The sequence below is a fragment of the Jaculus jaculus genome, chromosome 21 (genome assembly GCF_020740685.1).
Source record: "Jaculus jaculus isolate mJacJac1 chromosome 21, mJacJac1.mat.Y.cur, whole genome shotgun sequence".
Lineage (NCBI taxonomy): Eukaryota > Metazoa > Chordata > Mammalia > Rodentia > Dipodidae > Jaculus > Jaculus jaculus.
In genome coordinates, this window is record NC_059122.1 from 1,441,356 (window position 1) to 1,451,903 (window position 10,548).

Here is a 10,548-nt window from a genome sequence, read left to right on the forward strand (position 1 = left end):
AATTTTCTTTTTTTGTTCTATCTTTGCCTGGTTTTGGTATCAGGGTGATGCTGGCCTCATAGAAGGAGTTTGGTAGGATTCCTTCTTTTTCTATTTCCTGGAAAAGCTTAAGAAGCAATGGTGTTAGCTCTTCCTTAAAAGTCTGGTAAAATTCAGCAGTGAATCCATCCGGGCCTGGGCTTTTTTTAGTTGGGAGATTATTGATAACTGCTCGGATCTCCATGTTTGTTATAGGTCTATTTAAGTGATTAATCTCATTTTGATTTAATTTAGGTAGGTCATATAGATCAAGGAAATCATCCATTTCTTTCAGATTTTCATACTTTGTGGAGTATATGCTTTTATAGTATGTCCCTATAATTTTTTGAATTTCTCTGGAATCTGTTGTGATGTTACCTTGTTCATCTCTGATTTTATTAATTTGTGTCTCTTCTCTCTTTCTTTTGGTCAGATTTGCTAAGGGTTTATCAATCTTGTTTATCCTTTCAAAGAACCAACTCTTTGTTTCATTAATTCTTTGGATTGTTCTTTTTGTTTCTATTTCATTAATTTCTGCCCTAATCTTTATTATTTCTTCCCGTCTACTACTTTTTGGTTTGCCTTGTTCATCTTTTTCCAAGGCTTTAAGGCGAAGCATTAGGTCGTTTACTTGCGACCTTTCTAATTTCTTAATATAGGCACTTAAGGCTATAAATTTACCTCTTAGAACTGCCTTCATTGTGTCCCAGAGATTTTGGTATGTTGTGTTCTCATTATCATTTGACTCTATAAATTTTTTGATTTCCTTTTTGATTTCTTCATTGACCCACTCATCATTTAGTAGTGTATTGTTTAGTTTCCATGATTTTGTGTATGCTCTATAGCCTTTCTTGCTACTGATTTGTAGTTTAATTCCATTGTGGCCAGATAGAATGCAAGGAATTATTTCAATTTTCCTGAATTTGTTAAGATTTGCTTTGTGTCCTAATATATGGTCTATTTTAGAGAATGTTCCATGTGCTGCTGAAAAGAATGTATATTCTGCAGCCTTCGGATGAAATGTCCTGTATATATCTGTTAGGTCCATTCCTTCTATGACCTCATTTAGTCCAGATGCCTCTCTGTTTATTCTTTCCCTGGATGACCTGTCAATTGATGAGAGTGGGGTGTTAAAGTCACCCACCACCACCGTGTTTGGTGTTATCTGTGACCTTAGTTCTAATAGTGTTTGTTTGACGAATTTGGGAGCCCCCATGTTAGGTGCATATATGTTTAGGATTGTAATGTCCTCCTGTTGTAGTGTGCCCTTAATCAATATAAAGTGACCTTCCTTATCTTTTTTGACTAACTTCGGACTAAAGTCCACCCTGTCTGATATTAGGATAGCAACCCCTGCTTGTTTTCTAGGCCCATTTGCTTGAAACACCGTCTTCCAACCTTTCACCCTAAGATAATGTCTATCCTTTGTAGAAAGGTGAGTTTCTTGAAGACAACAAATTGTAGGATCCTGCTTTTTAACCCAGTCTGCAAATCTATGTCTTTTCGTTGGGGCATTGAGACCGTTGATATTAAGAGATATTATTGAAAGGTGTGTATTTATGTTTGCCATTTGTGTGTGTGTGTGTGTGTTACTTGTTCTACCTGTGCTCTCTTCTGTTAACTGGTATTTGAGTATGGCTGGTTTTTTCTAGGTTCCTTATATGTGTGCTTTTCCTTTTGTTCAGCATGGAGGATTCTATCAAGTATTTTCTGTAGAGCTGGTTTTGTCTTCAGATATTCCTTTAACCTGCTTTTGTCATGGAATGTCTTTATTTCTCCATCTACTTGGATGGATAACTTTGCAGGATAAAGTAACCTTGGTTGACAGTTGTTATCTTTCAGAACTTGGAATATATCACTCCAGGCCCTTCTGGCTTTAAAAGTTTGTGTTGAATAATCTGCTGTAATCCTGATGGGCTTGCTTTTGTAGGTAACTTGATTTTTCTCTCTAACTGCTTTCAATATTTTTTCTTTGGTTTGTGTGTTTGGAAGTTTGAGTATAATGTGGCGAGGAGAGTTTCTTTCTGGGTTTTGTCTGGCTGGGGTTCTAAAGGCTTCCTGTATCTGTATTGGCACCTCTTTCCCAATTTGGGGAAAATTTTCCTCTATGATTTTGTTGAAGATGCCTACTATGCCTCTGGAGTGGAGTTCTTCTCCTTCTACTATGCCCTGAATTCTTATATTGGATCTTTTCATAGTGTCCCGAATATCTTGAAATTCCCACTCATACTTTTCTATAAGTTTGTCTTTCTCTTTGTTGGACTGCATTAGGTCTGCCACCTGATCTTCTAGCTTAGATATTCTGTCCTCTCCCTCATCCATCCTACTGGTGAGATTTTCTACAGAGTTTTTTATTTCATTAACTGTGTTCTTCATTGCTAGTAATTCTGACTGGTTTTTCTTTATTATTTCTATTTCTCTATTTATGTCTTGTATTGCCTTCTTTATTTCATTAAATTGGTGTCCTGCCTCTTCTTTGATTCCTTTGATTTCCTCTTTGATTTCTTCTTTGATTGTTTTCATGTGTTCTTTGACCTCTTTGAACATATTTATAATTATTCTTTTGAACTCTTTCTCAGGCATTTCCTCTAACTCTTTCTCACTGGAGGACATTTCTGATGCATTAATACTTTTAGGTGGATTTATATCGTCTTGCTTTTTAGTGTTTCTTGTGTTATAATGTATATATTTTTGCATCTTGGATTAAGTTAATGCTTGGATTTTCTAGCTAGCTGTGTATTCTTAGCTGTATCAATTGATTTGATGTAATATATTTTCAGGGTAGGACCTTAAGGTATTAGGTGTGGCTCTTAAGACTCTCAGAGTATCTACAAAGATGTTCTTAGGGGTTGAGTTTCCCTGCTATAGGAGTATTCAAGCAGGCTGAGTGGAATAATATACTGGTAGATTCTAAAATTTAACTAAACACTGTACCCATTCCATCAAAAACAGCCCTGAGTATGTATGCAAGAGTAGTTATTATAATGACCAGATCCTCTATCAACAAAGAGGTTTAGATTTCTGGTCTGTTGAGGTATCCAAGTCAGCTTGTGACCAAGTGAGACCCTTCCCTGGTGCAATCCCAGTTACCTTGGGTGATTGTGGTCTCAGTCAAGTTGCTGCCTGGGTCGTCGGGCTGCTGTTCTGATTTCTGGAGCTGGGCACTTGCTTTTCCTACGGGGCAAACTGAGCCGCTGCTGCCGCCTCTGCAGCTGTTGTAGCTGCCACCCCCGGAGCCACCACCGCTGCTGAAGCTGCCGTTGCCGTGTCCACCGCTGCTGCTCACCCCGAAGCCGCTGCTGCGGGATCTGCCACCGCTGCCGCTCCTGGGTCCGCTGCTGCTGGGGCCACTGGTACCGGTTCTGGAGCCGCTGAAGTTGCTGCCGAATTCTGCTCCTGCTTGGGTCCCGCCGTCAGCCCAAGTTGGCGAGGCCGGTCCCGGGCCGCTGCTGTGTTCGCTGGAGCTGGGCTCAGGCGGCGGGGGAGGGGAGGGAGCCGCGGCTGCTCTGGTTGTATCGCTTCTCCACGTGTGCTTTTACCTCACGGTCTGCTCCTCCCTCCGTTGCTCGCTGCCGCTCTCCCCTCACGTTTCCCGAGTTGCGGAGAGCGCGGTGTGAGGGGAAAATCCCGCACCTGGCTTGTCCTGCGGCTCGAGCCGAGAGTCCGGCGGTTTTCTGCCGCTCCGCGGTTTTGGCGGGTAGCCGAGCCGCCCCGGAGCCGCTGTTCCCGCCTGTGCAGGCTCTGGATGCTCTATAACTCTTCCACTTCTCCGCTGCCGCCTCAACTTCCTATACACCTCACTTTTTAGTAAAAGTGTGTATTTTGCTGAGTTTTTTTTGGTCTTTTCCCCCCCTAGGCTGCTTTGGCGTGGTACCTACGCCGCCATCTTAACCGGAAGTCTCTTCTCAAATTTTTAAAAATGTATCAAAAATATTTTGAACCTGGTGACATGGAGATGGTGGTCATTACACCCTCCTAACATCAGGTGGACAATAAGAACAGGGGAATGTGCAAAACACTGGCAATAGGAAACTGACTGTCTTTAAACCCCATAACCTGCCCCCAACAATACACCACCTGCAGGGGGCGCTGATGCGCAAATCCCCATCAGCTGGGAAGCTAGCATTCAGACCACGAAAGTTAATGGAGGACACCTGAATCAAACCACCACAGCATGTGTCAGTCATGTGTAGGTTCGGTGCGGGGAACATGACAGTTACATGCAGGGGTGGTGCAGGTCACATGACAGTCACGTGTAGGGGCGGTGCAGGGCACGTGACAGTCACGTGTTGTTTCTGTGCACAGCACGTGACCGTCACCTCTAGGGTTGGAGAAGAGCATGTGTTTCAGTCAATTTGCATTTCTTGTAGAAATTACCCAAACAAGAGCAGTTTGTGGAGAAAACCAGGTTTATTTTTGCTTACAACCTTGAGAGGGAAGCGCTGTGATGCCAGGGAAAAACGGCGACGTGGGGCTGGATAGATGGCTTAGCTGTAAAGCACTTGCCTGTGGAGCCTACGGATCCCCCTTTGAGTCCCAATTTGCCAGGACCCACGTTAGCCAGATGCACAAGTGGGCGCACGCGTCTGGAATTCGATTGTAGTAGCTGGAAGCCCTGAGGAGCCCATTCTCTCTTTCTCCCTATCTCATCTTTCTATCTCTCAGTCACTCTCAAATAACTAAAAATGTACATAAAATATTTTTAAAAATGGCAACAGGGGCAGATGGTGGACATTACTCCCTCCTAACGTCAGGTGGACAATAAGAACAGGGGAATGGACCAAACACTGGCAAGGGGAAACTGACTGGCTTTAAACCACATAATCCGCCCCCAACAATACACCACCTCCAGGGGGCGCTAATGCCCAAATCCCCATCAGCTGGGAAGCTAGCATTCAGACCACCTAAGTTAATGGAGGACACCTGCATCAAACCACCACAGCATGTGTCAGTCACGTGTAGGGGCAGGGCAGGGCACGTGACAGTCACGTGTACGGTCGGGGCAGGGCACGTGACAGTCACATGTCAGTTCGGTGCAGTTCACGTGACAGTCACATGTAGGGGTGGTGCAGGTCACGTGACGGACACGTGTAGGGGCGGTGTGGGGCACGTGGCCGTCACGTGTAGCATCGGAGCAGGGCACCTGACAGTCTCGTGTAAGGGCCGGGCAGGGCACGTGACAGTCACGTGTAGGGTCGGTGCAGGGCACGTGACCGTCACCTCTAGAGGGTTGGAGAAGAGCATGTGTTGCAGTGAGTTTGCATTTCTTGTAGAAATCACGGAACCAAGAGCAGTTTGTGAAGAAAAACAAGTTTACTTTTGATTACAGCCTTGCAGAATCTCAGTGAAGGCAGGGAAAAACGACGATGTGGGGCTGGATAGATGGCTTAGCTGTAAAGCACTTGCCTGTGGAGCCTAAGGATCCCAGTTTGAGTCCCAATTTCCCAGCACCCACGTTAGCCAGATGCACAAGGGGCGCACGTGTCTGGAGTTCGTTTGCAGTGGCTAGAAGCCCTCATGAACCCATTCTCACATTCTCCCTATCTGCCTCTTTCTATCTCTCTGTACTCTCAAATATATAAAAATGTACAAAAAAGATTTTGAAACTGGCGACATGGAGATGGTGGACATTACACCCTCCTAACATCAGGTGGACAGTAACAACAGGGGAATGTTGCAAACACTGGCAAGGGGAAACTGACTGGACTTAACACCCATAACCAGCCCCCAACAATACACTCCTTCATGGAGACATTAATTCCCAAATCCCTATCAGCAGGTAAGATAGCATTCAGACCACCTAAGTTAATGGAGGACACCTGAATCAAACCACCACAGCATGTGACAGTCACGTGAAGAGTTGCTGTGGGGAACATGACAGTCACGTGTAGGGGCGGTGCAGGGCACGTGACAGTCACATGTCGGGTCAGTGCAGGTCACGTGACAGTCACGAGCAAGGGTGGTGCAGGTCACTTGATGGTCACGAGTAGGGGAGTTGTGCGGCACCTGACAGTCCTGGGTAGGGTCGGACCAGGGCACGTGACAGTCACATGTAGCGGCGGTGCAGTGCACGTGATAATCATGTGTAGTGTCGGTGCAGGGCACATGACAGTCACCACTAGGGTTGGAGCAGAGCATGTGTTTCAGTCACTTGGCATTTCTTGTAGAAATCACCCAAACAAGAGCAGTTTGTGAAGAAAACCAGTTTTATTTTTCCTTACATCCTTGAGAGGGAAGCACTGTGATTCCAGGGAAAAACGGCGACGTGGGGCTGGATAGATGGCCTCGCTGTAAAGCATTTGCCTGTAGAGACTAAGGATCCCACTTTGAGTCCCAGTTTCGCAGGATCCACATTAGTCAGATGCCCAAGGGGGCGCACGCGTCTGGAGGTCGTTTACAGTGGCTGGAAGCCCTGATGAGCCCATTCTCTTTTTCTCCCTATCTGCCTCCTTCTATCTCTGTGGTACTCTAAAATATGTAAAAATGTATCAAGAATATTTTGAAACTGGCGACATGGAGATGGTGGACATTACACCCTCCTAACATCAGGGGGACAATAACAACAGGGGAATGTTCCAAACACTGGCAAGGGGAAACTGACTGGCTTTAAACCCCATGACCCGCCCCCAACAATACACCACCTCCAGTGGGCGCTAATGCCCAAATCCCCATCAGCTGGGAAGCTAGCATTCAGACCACGAAAGTTAATGGAGGACACCTGAATCAAACCACCACAGCATGTGACAGTCACGTGTAGGGTCGTTGTAGAGCACGTGACAGCCACGTGTAAGGGTGGTGCAGGCCACGTGACAGTCACGTGTAGGGATGGTGTGGGGAACGTGACGGTCACGTGTAGGGTCAGAGCATGGCACGTGACGGTCACGTGTAGGGGCGGTGCGGGGCACGGGACAGTCACCTCTAGGGTTGTAGATGAGCATGTGTTGCAGTCAGTTTGCATTTCTTGTAGAAATCTCCCAACTAAGAGCAGTTTGTGGAGAAAACCAGGTTTATTTTTCCTTACAGCCTTGAGAGGGAAAATCTGTGATGCAAGGGAAAAACGGAGACGTGGGGCTGGACAGAGGGCTTAGCAGTAAAGCACTTGCCTCTGAAGACTAAGGATCCCAGTTTTATTCTCAGTTCCCGAGGACCCACGTTAGCCAGATGCATAAGGGGGCGCATGAATCTGGAGTTCGTTTGCAGTGGCCGGAGGTCCTGGAACACCCGTTTTCTCTCTCTATCTCCCTGTGCTTCCCTCTCTCTCTCTCTGTCTCTCTCTCTCTCAAAGAAAGAAATAATAATAATAAACTGTGTTAGGGCAGGCGTGGTGGGGCACACCTTTAATCCCAGCATGGGGAGGCAGAGGCAGGAGGATCGCCGAGAGCTCGAGGCCACACTGGGACTACATAGTGAATTTCAGGTCAGCATGAGCTAGTATGAGACCCTACCTCAGTAAACCAAATAAGTAATAATAACAATAAAACATTTTAAAAACTACTTCTCTCAGCAAAGGCACCAGGTGGCGTTGCCTTCCCCTGCAGAGATCCCAGGCAGGATTTAAGGCAGCGCAGCACTGACATCTCCCCCATTCCCTAACTCTGACCCTCACACGCTACCTCCAGTCTGTGGGCACCTTGGAAACCCACCTCCTCCTTTGCAATAAGAGCAGACTTCTCCCCTGTCATATGGCCTGGCTAGGCCATGAGCCAGACACAGGACAGCCACTTGCCCACCATGTCCCCAAACCACAGCAGGGTTCTGGTCCTTAGGACCTCTTAGAGGGTGCCCGTCTCCGTGGCGCTTCTAGACAAGGGAAAGAAAAGCGTCTCAGCGTCTCCCATTGGCCAAAGTCATGAAAGTGTGACGAGGGATTTTTTTTTTTTTTGTACTCATGAAAACATGAAGAGAAACAACTAACAAATCCAAAACACAATAAAAAGCCCTTTAAAATCTACTGGCTCTCTCCCTTTCCCAACCTTTCTCAACATTTCCAAAGACTGGACACGAGAAGTGAGCTGAGGCCGGTGAGACTTTGCAAACCTTGCAGAGGCGATAAGGCATCAAGCTTGGGAGTGGCAGTGCCTGTGTACCTGTGGGGGTGGGGTGCCCTGAATTCCCTGTTTCAAAGTTCATCCCAGCAACACGGAGCTGTCTGCAACACGTGGGATCTTGTAAAATCTCTTACACAGCCGGACAGATATGATTGTTCATTCTCATTTCAGCAGGTGACTTTTCCTTGTTACTTAAAAGAAGCATATCTCTGGTGACTGTGCTTTATCGGAGCTGTGTGTAATTTTGTTGTTCTAGAATGTTTTCTTTCCAGGTGATGAGGAGGAGGAGGAGGCTTATTCATTTTTACAATGCACGAAGGGAGAGGGAATGGCAATGAGTATAAGCATGCTAGGGCCTCTTGCCACTGCAAACTCGCCCCAGAACTATGCCAATTTGTGCAGCTAGCTGGCTTTACATGGGTACTGAGGATCTGAACCCCAGGCCATCAGGCTTTGCAAGCAAGTGCCTTTAATACAGAGCCATGTCCAGAATTCTTTCCAGCAATTCAAGGAAAGTGGGATGCCATCCGAAGAAGGGACTCAGGCTGCTTATAGAAAAGAAAACCATGCAGGGAACTCCTTTTGGCAACAGAAAAGGAGGTGTGTCCTTCTCTGACCCCAAGCAATGTGGAGACTGCCAGGGCGCGCTCAAGACATTCCCCGCCTTCACTCTCAGGGTCCAGCCCCCCCAAAGTGCTTCAATGCCCACAGGTTTGTTTCCATGGAGATTGTAAACCCTGTCAGTTTGACAGCAGCCGCGCTTGTACACTGGGCACGCAGACTCCTTATGCAAGTAGGGGTTTTTCCATCTTGGGCAATCTCAGGCTACGGACTTCAGATGACTTCAGTCAGTTGTTTCCTTCTAAGGAGATTTCCTGCTCCCTGAAATTGTTTTTTTGGTACTTGTTTTATCAAGGTAGGGTCTTGCTATAGCTTTTATTTATTTATTTATTTTTTTGTATTCTTTATATAGTTCCCCCCCCCAGATTCTTATTATTTATTTTATTTTATTTTTTTAGGTAGGGTTTCACTCTAGCTCAGGCTGACCTGGAATTCACTATGGAGTCTCAGGGTGGCCTCGAACTCACGGTGATCCTCCTACCTCTGCCTCCCGAGTGCTGGGATTAAAGGCTTGTGCCACCACGCCCGGCTACGCCTGGCTTTTTAAAAAAAAATTCTTAACTGTTTTATTGATAAGTTCCATGATTGTAAACAATATCCCATGATAATTCCCTGCCTCCCCCCACTTACCCCTTCATAACTCCACTCTCCATCATATCCCCTCCCCCTCTCAACCAGTCTCTCTTTTATTTTGATGTCATCATCTTTTCCTCCTCTTATGAGGGTCTTGTGTAGGTAGTGTCAGGCACTGTGAGGTCATGGAGATCCAGGCCATTTTGTGTCTGGAGGAGCACGTTGTAAGGAGTCCTACCCTTCCTTTGGCTCTTACATTCTTTCCACCACCTCTTCAGCAGTGGACCCTGAGCCTTGGAAGGTGTGATAGAGATGATTCAGTGCTGTGCCTCTAGAATTCTTGGTCTGAATTCCAGGCTGACCTGGAATTCACTATGTGGTCTTAGAGTGGCCTCGAACTCATGAACATCCTACCTCTGCCTCCCGAGTGCTGGGATTAAAGGCGTGCGCCACCATGCCCGGCCTGAAGGTGGCTGTCTTTGTCTTGTTTTCTTTTTTGTAAAAAGGGAGTTAATATTTTTCTAGAATTCACTCAAATATGAGTTTTGCTCCTTCCTTTTATTTCTTCTATTTGAAAAATATTTGCTAACCGTCCACATGTTCCCAAGTGAATCAAGCAGCAAGATTTGGGAAGGAGGTTCCCGGTCTTCAGAATGCTTCCCTGCAGCAGGCATTTCTTCTTCCCGAGTAGCATCTAGTTCTCTGCGCCTGCCTCAGGCACAATAAAAGGCAGGGAAATGTAAGGAACAGGGCTTTGGCACCAATGCCATCACCTTTCCACGGCCTCCTGCCCTGGCTCCCTGGTGCACGTACACACACGCGGGTGTGCACGCCGCACGACCCTCCTCCAGGAGCAATGGTTTCAACCACACTAATCCATGCCATAAATTTTGCTGCTTCAAAAGTTATACTTCTTTTTTTTTTTTTTTTTTTTTTGTTTTTTGAGGTACGGATTCCCTCTAGCCCAGGCTGACCATGAATTCACAATGGAGTCTCAGGGCGGCCTCGGTATCATAGCGATCCTCCTATGTCTGCCTCCCGAGTGCCGGGATTAAAGGCGTGTGCCACCATGCCTGGCTCTCCTTCCTCTCTCTTTGATAAGCTTTTATTTTTTATTTCACAATCTTCAATAAGGAATAATCTTGCTATGTTAATTTCAAAAAAGGAAAGAAGGCTGGGCAAGGTGGTGCATGCCTTTAATCCCAGCACTTGAAAGGCAGAGGTAAGAGGATCGCCATGAGTTCGAGGCCACCCTGAGACTCCATAGTGAATTCCAGGACAGCCTGGG